Raw genomic sequence first — 16530 nt, forward strand, 5'->3', positions numbered from 1 at the left:
TTTAATATATACATGTACATTTATTGTATAGGGAATCCAGGTGGGAGAAATGCATGGGAAACACCACGAGGTATTACATGGAATTTGAAACTTTGGTCGGTTACAAGGATTGAATCGTTTAGACAATTTGAAAAAGTTCATACTTGGAAAAAGTTCATACTTGATTTTCTTAATATTGATCTAATTTATTAATTTTGATGTGCAATTTTAAAATTTTATATATATATATATATATATATATATATATATATATATATATATTGTACAGTTTATCCATGAGGGTGAAATGCATGGCAAACACCACAAGGGAACAATGGAGGGGGAACAACATGAGGTATTGCATGGAATTTGAAACTTTTTATAATTTTGTTTTGATGATTACATTCTCATTTACTTTTAAAGTACAAAATCTTATGTATATAAACAATTACACATGTTGTGCAAAGCACCCATGATTCAGATGAGAGCACGAGGAGGTTGATAGATCATATATTTTAGCGATATTCTCTAAATTGATGCAACTTTTTATTTGACAATATTTATGTTATATTTACTTTTATCATGATATAAATTTTGGACATATTTAAAGTAAAACTCTTTATTATGAATTGATGCATATTTTTATTTGAAATTTTTTTATTATATATTTACTTTTATAATGATATAAATTTTGGACATATTTAAATCTATAACTCTTTATTGTGATTTAATACAGACTCATTTTGGAGCTTATGTACATTTTTCGTGATACATGGTTTGATGCTTAAAACTTGGTTTTACATATTTAAGTTCATGAATATGTAGCAATGAAAGTAAATTTGCATTTAGTTGGTACATTTTGCATAATCATTGTTATAATCACTACAAGAAAAAAGGACATTAGTGAGGGTCGAAAAATGTCACCATAAGCTCATTGGTGACAGTCAAAAGAGCCTCCGTCACCAAAAATTGAATGTCACCAAAGGTGGCGTTGCCAAAATTATAAGGGTTATGGTGACATTCAAGGTTCCTCACCAATAATGATTTATAGTGATGGACAGTGACCATCACCATTTCATATGATCAATGGTGATAGACCTTAGCCTTCATCACCAAAAAAACAAACGTCGCCAAAAGTATAAGTATTGTGGTGACATTCAAATTCTGTCACGAAAATGATTATAATGACGGATATTGACTATCACCATTTCATATGAACAACAACAATTTATTGTGATGGACCTTTCATGGTCATCACTATTGATGCATATATATGGCAACATTCGTTGACTATCACTATTTCATATTTTTGTGAGGGTCAAAAAATGTCACCATAAACTCATTGGTGACAGTCAAAAGAGCCTTTGTCACCCAAAATTGAACGTCACAAAAGGCCACATTTCCAAAAGTATAGGTGTTTTGGTGACATTCAAGGTCCATCATGAATAATGATTATAATGACAGATAGTGATCATCATCATTTCATATGAACAATAACAATTTATGGTGATGGACCTTTCATGGTCGTCACTATTGATGCATATATATGGTGGCGTTCATTGACCATCACCTTTTCATATTTTGGTGAGGGTCAAAAAATGTCACCATTAGCTCATTGGTGATGGTCAAAAGAGCCTCCATCACCAAAAAATTATCATCATCATTCCATATGAATATCAAGGCACGATGGAATCAAACCACCAACCTCCTGCTTGTAAATTAGGTGCTCTTCCATTGAGCTAGCACCCTTTAAAGAATTAGACTTTAAAAAATTACACCTTGAAACTTTATAAATTGTAAATTCTACAACTTTCAATAAATTATAAAACTTTGTAACATCTTAGCAAATCTTTTACTAAACAAGAAAAATAGCATCAAAGCTCTAATGGTTATGGAAGTTATGAAAAGTGGGTGGAGGGAAAAATAGTTACGTATAAGATACTCAATATGTTCAGTTGAATACTCAATTAGAAGTGAAACTTTGAAGACATTTATAGCTATAAATGACCTATAATTATCAAACCTAAAATATGAAATTACACCAAAGATTGATTTCTCACCTTGTGAATTATGTAAATTTGTTGTGACAACATAAAAATATGCCTCTAAAACACTAATTTTCATGCCAAAAAGTAAAAAACAATGAGTATATATGATGCAATTATGAATAATGAGCTACATGCTTGAATCCTACTAGCTATGGGGCCTAGAAAACTAATTGGGAGTGCTTCTCGTTATTAATTAATTCAAGATGTCAAAATACAACAATCAATAACAATGATCCTAAAATGTAACCACTATACAGATGTTAAAATTTTAAGCACAAAGTTTGGCCAATATATGTTACACCAAAAAAATATCCAAAGGGCATTCAAACACTTTCAAATCCATGCCAAGCATGAGTATCCAAAGATGCAATTGCATGGATACAAGGAAAGCACTCTCCACCTCTCAATGATAACTAGCAATTGCACCAAGAGGTGCAAAGGAACACCAATAGGAGGACTAAGGGGAATGTGGAAGGCAATAGTCCGTACATTATTTTTTGTAATATTTTGGGGTTTTACAAAGTTCTATAGGTTGAATGATCACGATTAGCACATCATCAGCTTACTATTTAGTTGTTAGACTATAGTAGAGGGGGAGGAAAAAAAAATTCATATATGAGTCAAAGAATGTAAATCTATCAAATAAATATGGTGTCATTCTAGTTAAAATAGGCATCTTTATCATATTGACTAGAGTCTTGTACAAGAAAAAAAACAAAATTACATCGGAAATTTTACATGTTGACCTCTAAAGGTCATACAGATGACAAATAATTGAAGAGGTCTCTGATGATGAGTAAAGTTAGATAACACCTCAATATATTGCAAACTTGAGTGTAACTACAAATCATCCAAAAAAGTTCAAAGAACAAATAATCATTGATGAAAAATGTACAAAAGCATAGCATATGAGCATAATATCAATGTATAATATTAACATCTACCCACAGCATAACTAAGCACCAGAAATCTTGCATTATTTAACAACACAAATCTAACATTTAATCACAAAATTGCCATTAAATTCAAAGTTACTAGAGCAAAAATTATTGCAAAACACAAATTAGAAATACAAAACTTGTCATTTACCATTTATAATTATGTGGAAGTCAAATTATGTTCCCCATGCCATCGGGTTCTAGCTTGGGTGGCTAAAAGGAGATGTAATCCTCCCCATCTAGATTCAAATCCCACTCGTCACATGTTTTCCCCTCGTAGGTTGATAGCCTCCAAAAGGAGCTATTTCATGTGGATGGGGCAGGTGCTATCTCTGAGTGAATTTTGATGGATTAGATTCCCCGATCATAGCAACTTAGCTAAGAATGGATTCCATAAGTCCACAGGTGAAATTCCTGTCATTGACTAGAAGCATTCAAACCAAAAAAACCATGTTCCCCATCCTTTAGTTTGCAACAGTCTAATCTCATGTTAATATGTGAGGGGAATTATGATCAACTAACTTGGGAAGGAAATAAGCACTGAAAATTCCAGTATTCAAACCATTAATGCAACAAAAATTTTATGAACGTCATATATAAAAAAGCAGTATTAATGGAAATCATAGTTCAATATAAAGGCTTCCAATTATTGTTATTGTCATCCCACCCATCAAGAAGTTGTGTTGTATAGTCAATTTTTTCAATGCTTTTGTTTGTGAGAAACTTATTTATGGATACTAAATATGCTCAACTAAAGTTGCAGATTGACATCACGTATTCTTCTTTATTGAATGATAGAGCTTATGATTTACATGCACTAACAAAAACAAAAACAAAATAACATAAAATAGCACCAAACCTATCATACAGCAAAAAGGAAAACAAAAAGAGCATTAATAGATGTAGCTGCTAAATTTCTAATCATTGAAGGAGACAAAATAGGTACATGGTATGTCTCAATAACACATTTTTTACTTTGGAGTATGTACAATGTTTCAATGGGCACCTATGATGGTCAATGTAGGCAAAAGAATCATGTGGCGTGTTGCAAAATAAAAATACATCAATTTTCTTAGAGAGTGGGCACTTGGAACCCACTCTCATATAACAAACCTATAATACAACAAAATTTCTAAACTTATCATACAAAAAAAGGAAAACAAAAAGAGCATAAATAGATGTAGATGCTAAATTTCTAATCACTGAAGGAGACAAAATAGGTACATAGTATGTCTCAAAAACACATTTTTTACTTTGTAGTATGTACAATGTTTCAATGCATGTCATTGATGGTCAATGAAGGCAAAAGAATCATGTGGCATGTTGCAAAATAAAAATATATCAGTTCCCTTAGAGAGTGGGCACTTGGAACCCACGTATGTCAACATGAGATTTCACCAGAGGAGCAAAAATTATTGTATTCAACTCATGATCATATCTACATTCTAAGCTTAACTCTTACTCTAGAGGTGACCCAAGAGTCCAAGTATGTCTCAGGGAAACTTAACCATAATTTAAAGTATCTACCAAATTATATGTTTCACTGCAAATGGCTTATGTAGCTCAGCTTCCTACAAGCTTGATTTCAAGCTCGGATTGTGTCTTGACTCTTACCAATGGGTTCATACTAAATCTTGATGGGGCAACTAAGATCCAAGCAAGAAGATCTAGGAATGATGGGGTAGTAATGAATCACAAAGATAGTATCATTTTTTCTTTCTCCATTGGCATATCAAACAACAGTTGAATTTGAGGCTCCAGTTCAGGGACTAACTTAAGTGTTGAATAAGGCAATGATACACTCAATATTGAAAGAGACTCTCCCCTCTAGTAATTGGGTTTCAAATAAATGGGGTATCAAAGATTGGAGTATTCAGGATCTCTTGAATGAAATTAGGTGTCTTGTTGCAAATATTCTTGTAATAAGGTTTTCCTATGTAAGAAGATGGTTCAATAAGATGAGGAGATCATTTGGGACTAAAGAAAATTTAAGTGAGAATTCAGACCACTCCATGTTGGAAGAAAATAAGAGAACGTGTGACACGTGGATGTATGGGAATACTAGCACCTCTAGTCATGTTAAATTAGGGCTCTCTCATTTAAGGCAAGAGGAATACTTTCCACCACCAACCATAATGAATTGTGTAGGCAACACAACTATCATTGTTTTGGGTGGAGGAAAAATATTACTGGCTACCTCTATTTTCCTAGCCTATTTTGAAAAGAACAGTAGAAGACATCTAAAATATGTATAGTGCAGTAACTGATCTAGTTTGAAACATAGTGCATAGAGGAGACCACTTTCAAGATTTTTTGAGACTCTTTCTAGACACAAAGGGGCTTGTAGTTCTACATGTCCCTCAATGATACCCCAATCAATTAAACAAGATGAATATTTGAATAGAAATTTGGTGCTAATGCATTGGTCAAGGTGATGGTAGATGAAGAAAGGGCCATTGCAAGGAATTTGTCCATTTCATCCAGGAATGCTTGAAGTGAAGGCACCTAAGTATCAGATCCTGGCATGGTTGGTAAAGGCTAAAGTCAATTTTTTTTTGTTACGACCCTTGTCAGTAAGCCAATGCCACCTTATGGGGATGCACCCACCCTACCCCCTTGGGTTTTGACCTCGTGACATAGCTCAGGTGTCTAATTGGACTTTTCCAATCTGTCTACACCCTCAAGGAACCAGTGGTTCATGTTCAAATGGTTAGAATCTTTTAGGAGGTGGTCTTTGATAGGTAAACCAGTGATAATACAAAATAAAGGTCTTGGTAGAACCCTCTGCTAGGCACCAATGTAATTATGTGTAATTGAGATAGAATTTTTTGTTTCCCCCCCAAAAATGAACATGCTACAACATGCAATGAGTATCGAAGATAAAGAGGAAGATTACCCATTGAGAAGCTTGCAATTGTTGGGAGTTAAAATATTGGCATACTTTGTAGCCATGACGAGCCTAAGGAAACACATCACAAACACCTTTGCAATGGGTAAGACTGCAAACTTTAGCATTTTAAAGATGGATTCTAAGTCGTTCCCAATTTTTAGAATCATTGCTAGAAAAAATCCTTAGAATATAAAATAGAATTGATATGTTTTCATATCAGCTTTGCTAGTAACTATTTACTTCATGTTAATCTCCTTTAGTCCAATCCAAACACTCCTTGTCTAATTTCCACTAGAAGCTGAGACAAATCCACAACACGATCTCAGCTTCCAACAATCATGATTCTAAACAATCATCAACCAAGCCAAAATGCAAATAAAAACTATTTTCTCAACAATGGACCAGAGCAGAGCATGTAATCACCAAACTTATATGGAAGGATGTTCATTTATTGAAGGGAAAAAATAGTAAGCAAAAAGCAGTGTAACTCATGCAGGACACAATCCAGTCCAAGTTAATATAGTTGAACAGTTATCAAACTCATGCAGCAACTATTCCTTGAAACGAGTGTTAGAATTACAAGGGATTTGCATATCTCAAAAATTCGTGCTTCAATAATCACAATTTTATCGGTAAATTTGCAATCAAATTGTTGATGCACATGAATATATCCAAATGAAATTTGTTAACAATTCAGTGTTCAAAATTTTACTCTGCTTCAACTATCTTTTGAATAGCTCAAATGAATGAAGAACAGAGCAATCTGTTTGATACAAATACAAGCATAATTATGAATATTCTACAAGAAACGAATCTAATATGATCTAGATTTTGATGTAGTCTCTAAAGCTTTTTTATATATTTTGAGAAGATATTGTCAAAGACGATGACTGAAAAACTTTGTGAGGGGCCCAACAATGTCTACTTAGAATGAAACTAAGAGTTAAACTGAAAAATAAACATGTGACACAATGTAGTATTATTTTACAAAGTTGTTCATGATGGACTACTCAAGAAGGCAAAATCACAAGATTTCTTGTCTAAAGAAAAACCAGTTATTTGTAGATTTTTTGTAATGTGTGGAACTATGAAACAATGATATAAGTACACACATAATGGCTACAATTTTATTTTCCTCTTCAAGTACATAGATTATCAATTCCATAAGTTTAGAGACTTAGCATATGCAGATCAAAACTTTGCCTCTTCAAAGGGACAAGCAAAAAATTCTCACCAAATGCTAGAACAGGCATACCAAAAGATAAGTAATAATCCATAGAATGTGAAGAATATTATCTTACCATTCAATCATCTTTCGTAGTGTCACAGATCTTCCCAATCATGTGCAAATCAAACATAGTATAAATAAAGTAAAAACAAGGTACACAAAGAAAAACAGCAAGGTTTATCAATAAAGAAAAGAAAATTCAAAATAGTCAAAACAAGAGCACATATAGACATACATCCACAACTTGATACAATTTTCCACCAAACTAAACCCCTTTCCTAGAGAGGTACCTCTTGAGAGTCGGTTCATATTAAATCTTTATGGGGAAACTAGGGTCCAAGCAGGCAAATTTAGGAATGATGGGGTAATAATGAATCACAAAGATAGTATCATTTTTTCTTTCTCCATTGGCATATCAAACAAAAGTTGAATTTGAGGCTCCAATTTAGGGCTAACTTAAGTACTAAATAAGGCAATGATACGCTCAATATTGAAAGAGACTCTACCCTCCAGTAATCAGGTTTCAGATAAATGGGGTATCAAAGATAGGAGTATTCAGGATATCTTGGAGGAAATTAGGTGTCTTGTTGCAAAGATTATTGTAATAAGGTTTTCCTATGTAACAAGATGGTTCAAAAAATGAGGAACTAGATAGGTAACTGAGTTCATTTGGGACTAAATCAAATTTAAGTGAGAATTCAAACCCCTCCATGTTGGAAGAGATTAATAGAATGTGAAATACATGTGGATGTATGGGAATATTGGAACTTATAGTTATGTTAAATGTACAATTCCTTCAAACTTGTTAGCTCACCAAGCCATGGTGGCATCACTTCCATGATACAACCACCAGGAAGAGACTGTATCATGTGAGGTGACTTAAGGTTATAAAAGGTGGAGAAAATAGTCAAAGAATGTAAGGGATTGACAATGAATGGAGTTGAACAAAGAGGATTGGCATCATGAAGTTAAGGTTTTTAAGAACATTGAGTTTAAATGGAAAATTCTACTGAAGCTCCTATAGGATAATGATGCAAAATTCACAGATGAAAAATCACAGACTTGGAGGATGGCATCATAGATGACACCCTGAATAATAATAATAAACGGAACCATTTAAATGTGGACCAAGGCATTGGCGATTCAACTATCTAAGAGAGTTGGGGAGGATGTAGCAAACATCGGGGCCAAACTCTTCAGTGATGATGGATGAGAGCCAAGGTTGCAGGCCATTGTATTCACAACCAAAATATGAAGAGGTTTCTTTGTTTTTAAATTTAATTACAAGATTATTGTTCTTTGAACTTTGATGGGTTTTGCCACATAGGTTTTAAAAATTATAGTATAACTTAACTTCATACAAGATGTTTTGTTTTTTCAAAATGGAACTAGATCCTTCTACTCTGTTTCATTTTTATTTTGGTTATTGGGTGCAATTTGAGGCTATGCTTTTTTGGGAATTATTAAGTGTTACAGTTAACTTTTAGGATAATCTATGATTCTAGTCTAATGAACCATGTTTGGCACCGCCCAAAAGAATTCCACAAAATTACTCGAAAGGAGGGGAGTGAAAGGCAGAAACTCGACTTTCTATGTTCCCTAAAGACTGGGCAGCCCTGACCCACCTGTTTGTCCATTGTGTCAAAGCCTAAAGGGAATTGTAACACTAGAAATAAAGTTGCAGTAATTCATACAAATGGATACTTACTGAGAGTTCTTTGAAATAAAAAATATTGTGAAATCTACTCTATGCTTACATATCAACCTTCGTATTTTTGTTTTCTTTTTTGAATTTAGTCTAGGTGGGGGTTGGGGCACGGGCTATGACTGTTGTGTTTTGTGGAGTTTTTGGGTGAAAACTATTGTTCATAACTTTTTGTGCAATAGTTGTGGTAGTTGATATTGTTTTGAAATGAGAAATTCAATGTTATATGTTCAAATGTGTTGATGGATTCAGAATGCTTGAGGTTCTATTGTATGGGGGTTAATGGATGCTTGTGTCAAATTCAACTTAGTTGGTGTCATGTATAAAATTCAAGGTAAATAAATATAGTCATCAACACAATACAGAAGAAATCACACACACTAACAACAACATAATATAGAAGCAATCACACACACTAACAAACCCAAGAAATACCCTAGGAAAACCCCAACTATGGGGATCATAACCCAACTAACGAAATTCCATGAAATCCTAGCCAATATGGTAGACCGTTGGCCCCTTACAATGGGTGAAGAGCCCACACTTTCTTAACCCTTAGCCCCGTACAACTCATGGTCGGGGAGTCCACACTTGATCAACCTTTGGAAAATTAAAATGGAGATTAATAAGCCTATTTATAAGATTATTTCCATCCAAATATAACTGGCATAATACCATGGTCCCAAAACCACTAGCTATAGATTATCATTCCCGAGTCAAGGTGAATCCTAACAATTGAATCCCCTTAACTAGATTCGTTGTACCCTTGTTTTAGGTAGTTTTTAATTTGTTTTTGCCATAAATATATTATTAAAATGTATTTTATCTTCTTTACATTAAAATAAAGTCAAGACTGTGTTGAGTAGATTTAACACATGGATCTTCTAGCGAGAATATAAGTATAGATCATTATTTTTTTTACCAGGCTTCAGTATGTGTTGTTGGATACAATGTTGCCAATGAAAGAGTTGTTGAGTTTGGTGATGATGTTGTCATTGTTGCATAAGTTTCCATTTTTTTCCAGCTTAATTGATGGTTTTTTAGGAAATCTCTTCCAACCATTTGCATTTTATCATATGTGGTTGATTGAGTTCAGATTTTTCTTAATTCTTGTTGATTAGTTGATCAACACCTAGTTTTTCTCTATTTGATTGTCACTTTTGCAAAGATTATCGTACCCCTATTTGCAATGTGGAGGATTAAAGGATACTCTTGGCGACAGAATGCTTTCTCATGTTTTGGAGGTATGAATTTAGATAAGTTTATTATTTCAATTTGTTTTCTTTAGGCATCAGTGCGGGAGTGGAGTCAATGACTATCAATCCTATGGCGTGGGAAGGTTATGTCAATTCAAAGGTAGGCATCAATAAAAGTTAATGATGTTGTAAGCATAAGGCTTTTAATTTTGTCAATAGTTTCAAATTGATGTTTTTGTCCATACTCATCTATGTCTTTAATATAGCTTACCATTGCCTTCATATTTATGCGCGCACACACACACACACACACACACACACACATACACACACACACACACCTGCACAAGGATAGATATATAAGTACTTCATTAAAGATTTGTTTGAAAGGCATTAATGGCTTTTGTTGCCCCTTGCAATAGGTTGAATTTTTCAGAAAGGCACAAGATTGTCTTTTGCCCATGGATATCATCTCAGAAAATTTAGCTGAGCACTATGGAGTTTCACTTCAAGACCAAGATCAAGAAGTGGTATATGGATGTTATTTTGAGCTTTTTATTTGAGTGAAGTCAATGTTGGTGCAGTTCGTATGAATTAATCAGCGAAGATAAGGAATGGGAGTTGAATATTAACTGCTAGATTTTTTTTAGTTTGAATATCATAAGCGCACAACAGCAGCAATTGTTGTAGGGAAGTTCAAAGATGAGATCATCCCAGTTGAAGCAAAGGTACAAAACACCCATGTTCTATAATTTCCAAAGTTTGAGTCGCTGGAGAGTTTTCACAATGGTACTTAATGTGTTTCTTGTTTTTGTGTTGAAGATTGTTGATCCTAAAACTAGAGATGAGAATATTGTGATGATATATGTTGACGGTGGCTTTCATCCTAATGCTTCTCTTTATGATTTAGGGAAACTCAGATGTGCATTTAAGAAGGGTGAAGCACCACTGCTGGTATAGAGTTTCTTTCCCAATTGCATGCTAAGCATGTTTTCTATGTTGTTGATTTTATCAAAAAAGTTATAGCATGCTAGATTTTATGCCATTGTAAAGCACTAGATGTTGAGTATTGAGTCTATTTTAGTTATGTCTATGTTTTGTTTCAATCTCACAAAGGAAATTCAAGCCAAGTAAGTGATGGAGTTGGTGTTGTATTGCTGATGAAGAGGGTGGTGGCCATGCAAAAGGGTGCACAATGAACAATAGAAAACAAGTTAATCAATGCATCAAGTTTCATTATAGCCACAAATATTCTTAATGGATGAGCGAAAATCCTCATCTTGTTGAACCATTCTTTTTACCACCTCTCTTGTCTCCACCTTCTGCAAAATGTTCTGAACTAAAAGCCCACTTATGCAAAAGCTCATCTCCAACTATGACATTGTTGGGATCAATCCAAATGCATAAGTGCAACACTTGAAAGGTTGTGCTTTACTTGTAGACTTTAATAAATGTAAACCTATTCATAAAACAAAATAGACTTTATACAAAAAGGTTTACAGACTGAGACGAAAAGAGTATGAGGGACCCATATCCTTTTCAGCTTGTATCAATCCTGCCTCAAACAACTAGGAAAACTTAATGTCTCTAAATTTTTTGTTTCAACTTAGCTCAAGAATACAGGATTTCCTACCTTCATGTGTATGGGGACTCAAATCCAATCATAAATTGAATGAAAATAGCCTCTAAACTTTTGAGCTACCACTTGCAGCCTCTTTCTCAAAACATACAACTTACCTTCTATTTTTATGTTTCCTTTGACCAAGAATAGGAATCAAGAAGCAAGTAGATTGTCCAAAGTCAGCTTGGAAATGGACCCAACCTCATTAAAAGTCACAATTTCGAAGGCCAGCAAACAAAATTTCTTCGTGACACTTGGCACTAAATAATCTTGTTACTCTCTCTATGATTTTTTTCTCAAATATGACAAATGATATTATCAGTGTTTCCATTAGTTCTATATGATCATTTTTACTATAACAGGGATGTAAATTATATAAATAGGTGAAAGTAAATGATTAAATTGTGGATTGTGGACAACAGGTCTATATAGATAATAGGAGAACAGATGTATCCTTTTGAGAGGGTGGTCACTTGACAAATGACATGGCTACAAATTCTTTTAAGCTTTTGTAGATCTGGACTCTTCTTGACAAATATTTGTTGAGGCTACTTGGCCTTCAGGAATTCCAACTGGTATATATGGATGTAATCTTATTATCAATACAAAATTATTGGATTTTTTTTCCAAGGGAAAAATAAATTCTACCTACATGAGAAAACATGAGAAAACAAGAGAATCTCATATTACTTTGAAACTGCATCTCATTGAAGACTAGCATAAGACATGTTCTAGTAGTAAGCTATGAAAAATGAGATGTTTATTTTTTTTACATCTAACTTAGAATCCCACCCTCAAGCCACCCATACTCTAGCCAATGAACAAGAAAGGGGTAATCCTTACATATCATAAAGAGTCTCAATCAACCACTGGCTCATGAAGAGTGAACACATCACAAGGATTGAAAATGGTTGAGGTGAATAAAAAATTCTTCTTAGCCACTTGAGATAGACCCAATTCAAAGGATGAATTGATTATTATATTAGATAAAAATCATAATACATGGTGAAAATCACCAAAATTTCCTATATAAGTTAGTTAGAAAAACAATCTCCAACCAATAAACCTCAATCCTAAAGGAGAATAACATTCTTTATTTCAAACCAAAAAAATAAAAAATGATCGGTGCAGAGAGCAAGAAATCACCACGGAATATGATGGTGATTCCAAGATTAAGCGTTGACAACAGTAGGCTCGATATGTGCTCGGTATATTAGTTGTGAATGTTCCATGTTGAAATCAAGTGAGAAATTATTGATTATATTATTAACTTTTTAGAATTACCAAAATGTTGGGTAAGATCTGCCCAAAAAAAATAGATTTTAGACTTCAAACTTGCCAAAAAAAAATTAAAGTAATAATTGAAATTTCACAAAATAGTAATTACATGGATTTGGAAGAAAGGATTAATAGGTGGAAACTCTAGGCCTTGAACAAAATATCCATTTGATATAGATGACATCACTATGAGTAAAAACTCCCAATGTCATCACCATTGTATTTGAATAATATATGCATAATCAATATGTTATCAGTGTATGCTTTAAATTAGAACACAATTTAGAAAACAAACTACATATAAACCTGGTTCAGCTGAGAAATCTCATCAATTGATAAAGTGATACACTTGAAGGACCTCAAAATTTGTAACTCGTAGATATGATGATATGAAGTTTAAACCTCAAAATTACAGAGACTTTGTAGCTAATTTCGAAATTATGGGTCTCCAACCATTTACCTAAACTTACAAAATATGACATTAGGATTGTAACTTCACAAAATACATAGTGGGGTTTTTCCTGGACATGTGCATTGAATAAAGAATTATGCATTTCCAACCATTGAATAAAGAATTATGGATCTCCAAAGGAAATCCAGGGAACTAGTGGAGTAGCAGTGACTGAAGATGACAGGGGTATGGTAATCTTTACTTGTGCTCTAAAATGACCTAGACATTAATAACAAAACAGAGAACAAGATTTTTCAAATAGAAAAAAAATTATTGGAATCTTCTGAGTTTAACAAAAGAATGCAATGATTTCATTTGTCTTTCGTGAAAGAAGTAAAAAGACATAAAGATGAATCTAAACATTGTTGGAGATAGAATGTTTAATCAATCAGTTAAAATAGACAGAGAGCTATCTAAGGTTAGTGTTGTTACCTTTTGGGATAGGGCTAAGGCTCTGAGCTGAGCTACTCGAATTGCTACAAAATTTGAGGGATTTTTCCTTGCTATTTTCATGGCTCTTTTGGATGAATAGGATACACATTATTTTCAAGGATGGAACGAATAAAGTCGGCCAATAACATTTTTGTTTATTTTTTTTCAAAGTAGCTCAATCACAGTGATTGTCTGTCGACACTCTGTTTTCATGTTGGCAATCTAATCAGTGATGAAAGTTTTAGAAGTTGTTGGGAGTTGTTGGGAGTTTTGTTTTTTTTTTTTTTTGGAAAATTTGATCTACAGTGAATAGGACATCTGGATCTAGAAGAAAAATACTTCACAATAGACACATTATGATGTACAATGAATGTTAAGAGACACCTATCTACAGAAATGTAACTACCTTTGCATATCAATAAAAGATAGTCAGTTTCTTCAAGTTGAAAAAAATAAAACATAAAATCAAATAAATAGTATCTATCTTTGAGTTTGGATTTGACATAGACGCAGAAACCTTCCAAAGGAGGAAATCCCATCCAGCACATAAGCGAGAATTTATACGTGAGAAAAATTAACCATGTGACAGTTTATTCAATTAGAAACTTAATACATGGTTAAGGATTTTTACTTTTATTTTTCTGCAATAAATGGGTTGATTTTCATGGAAACTTGTTAGGTTGGTTGTCTACTCACCCACTGACACCCTTGGTATCACTTCATCATTTAGATGCAATGGAACCCATATTCCCTTATTATGAATCAAACGCATGCCTTTGGGCATGTCTTTGAAGTAGTGAAGGTTGATTCTTGTAGCATTCTTCAATAGACTATCTACTATGATAGATTACGGCAGGGGTCATTGTTTATATCATGGGGCTACAGTGTACATTTTTTTGATAGCCTACAATTCCCATGTGAACTCGAATCTCCTCAGCAGACTTTCATGCATTGGAGGAAAACTATGACAGATCAGTTTATGTTCAACACTCGTAATGTTTCCAGGTATCCTTTCCTGAGGCCTATTGTCTTATTTTTGGAAATTGCTAGCACTAGATCTAAGGGAATCACCACTACCTATGCAAGACAAACTAGGGCTAGTTACCAATTCGGTAAAAGTGCATTGCAGGCTCTGCAACATAACAAAATTCTATCACCGAAGTCACAACTGAACTGGAAGGAAGTATGTGAACTTTTACATCATTGTATTTATCTTAACTTCTGACTTGAGTGACTAAATTAGGAAATTTCTGCTCCTTTATATACTAATTAAGAAAATGTGGATATGTGTGTGTAGTCTCTGACGAGACATTGTTGTGATTTTCTACCATATTTCGTGAACAACAACCTGGAGATTGTGATGAGAAGCTTTTTGGATGGGGAAGTCATATATCCACAATGAAAAAGAAGATTTTAATCTTTTTGGATGAACCAAACCCTACTTTGTTGATGTATTATATGGATTGTTCTTGATTATAGAGACACGGCTTTCTCTAGGGGAGAAAGAAAAACATTTGAGCAACATTGCATCTCTTTGGAGGTCAAAATCCTAAAAAAAATTTAATGATGTTCATTTCATCTGAAAAAAATGTTTTAGCTCCTCTTATCAAGTGTTAAGCCATGACATTTTGATTCTTTGGTTGAGTTAGAACTTACAGGGTTCAGAATAAACAATTCTTGTATGGATCTAAAGCATTAGTCTCTATTTGGATTTTGTTATTGCAATACATGTTTTAACAAACTAAGTAGCTATGACCTAGACAAGATATATGCTATTTTTAATATTTTTATTTACCTTTCCTAGTTATCATATTGATGCAAACTACTTGCCAGCATTTTTCCAGAGTTATCAGTCCTTTGTTACTCTTGTTTTTCATATAAATGATCAGTTTGTTGAGGATGGATGAAGGCAACCTTTTTCAGCTTACTTTTGCTTTGTTTGGGTAGTATGTTTTCTGGATATTGGACATTATCTGATCAAGTGACATGGGCTGCAGGAAATATCCATATTTCCAATGCCATATTCAAAGCATGTAGGCGATGGCAATATCATGATACTTTATAAAGGACCTTCCAAATTTTATCTGCCCTCTTAGCAAGAAATTTATGGGCTTTTGGCGATGACAAGATCTCATAAATATTTTAAAATCATACTCATCCAGCTACTTGCTGAGAGGAGAAATGTTTAGTTGAATTTAACAAAACTCAAATTGGAATTTATGTATATGGTGGGTGGGGCTTCGCCCAGAAAAGCAAACTCTAAACACAGTTAGAGAAACTGAGAGAATATTTGTTGGGGCCAACACTTCTCGATTATTATAATTCCCCAGTCTCATAATAAAACATACATAATAGAAGAAGGTTGGAAAATGAATAAGAACAAGGTGAGGGACGAAGAGGCTTCATATTCTTGAACATAAAATCAAAATAACAGTACAGATGTTCTACTAAAACAACAATAGACCTAAAACATCTATATATGTTATTCAAAACCCTGATTAACTCAAATAAAACAGAATTTTGATGCGAATGAATAGCATACTCATGATATAAATGATCGCCAAAGAAGAAACCCCCGTCACCACAAAAGAGACCTTGACATTCCTCGCTCTATGTTTGTCCAGGGCCAAGTCCAGCAAAATTATCCCCACCCCACCAAGCAAGAACATAAACCCTGACGAGAGCCCTTCGATAATATATTTCTTGTTCACTCTTCTGAAGAGAAAGACCACCGTTTTATGTTCCCTATGACAGGATCTTGTGC

Source organism: Pinus tabuliformis, chromosome 2_1 (assembly GCF_031772625.1).
Source record: "Pinus tabuliformis cultivar Carrire ecotype Pingquan chromosome 2_1, CPIR1, whole genome shotgun sequence".
Taxonomy (NCBI): domain Eukaryota; kingdom Viridiplantae; phylum Streptophyta; class Pinopsida; order Pinales; family Pinaceae; genus Pinus; species Pinus tabuliformis.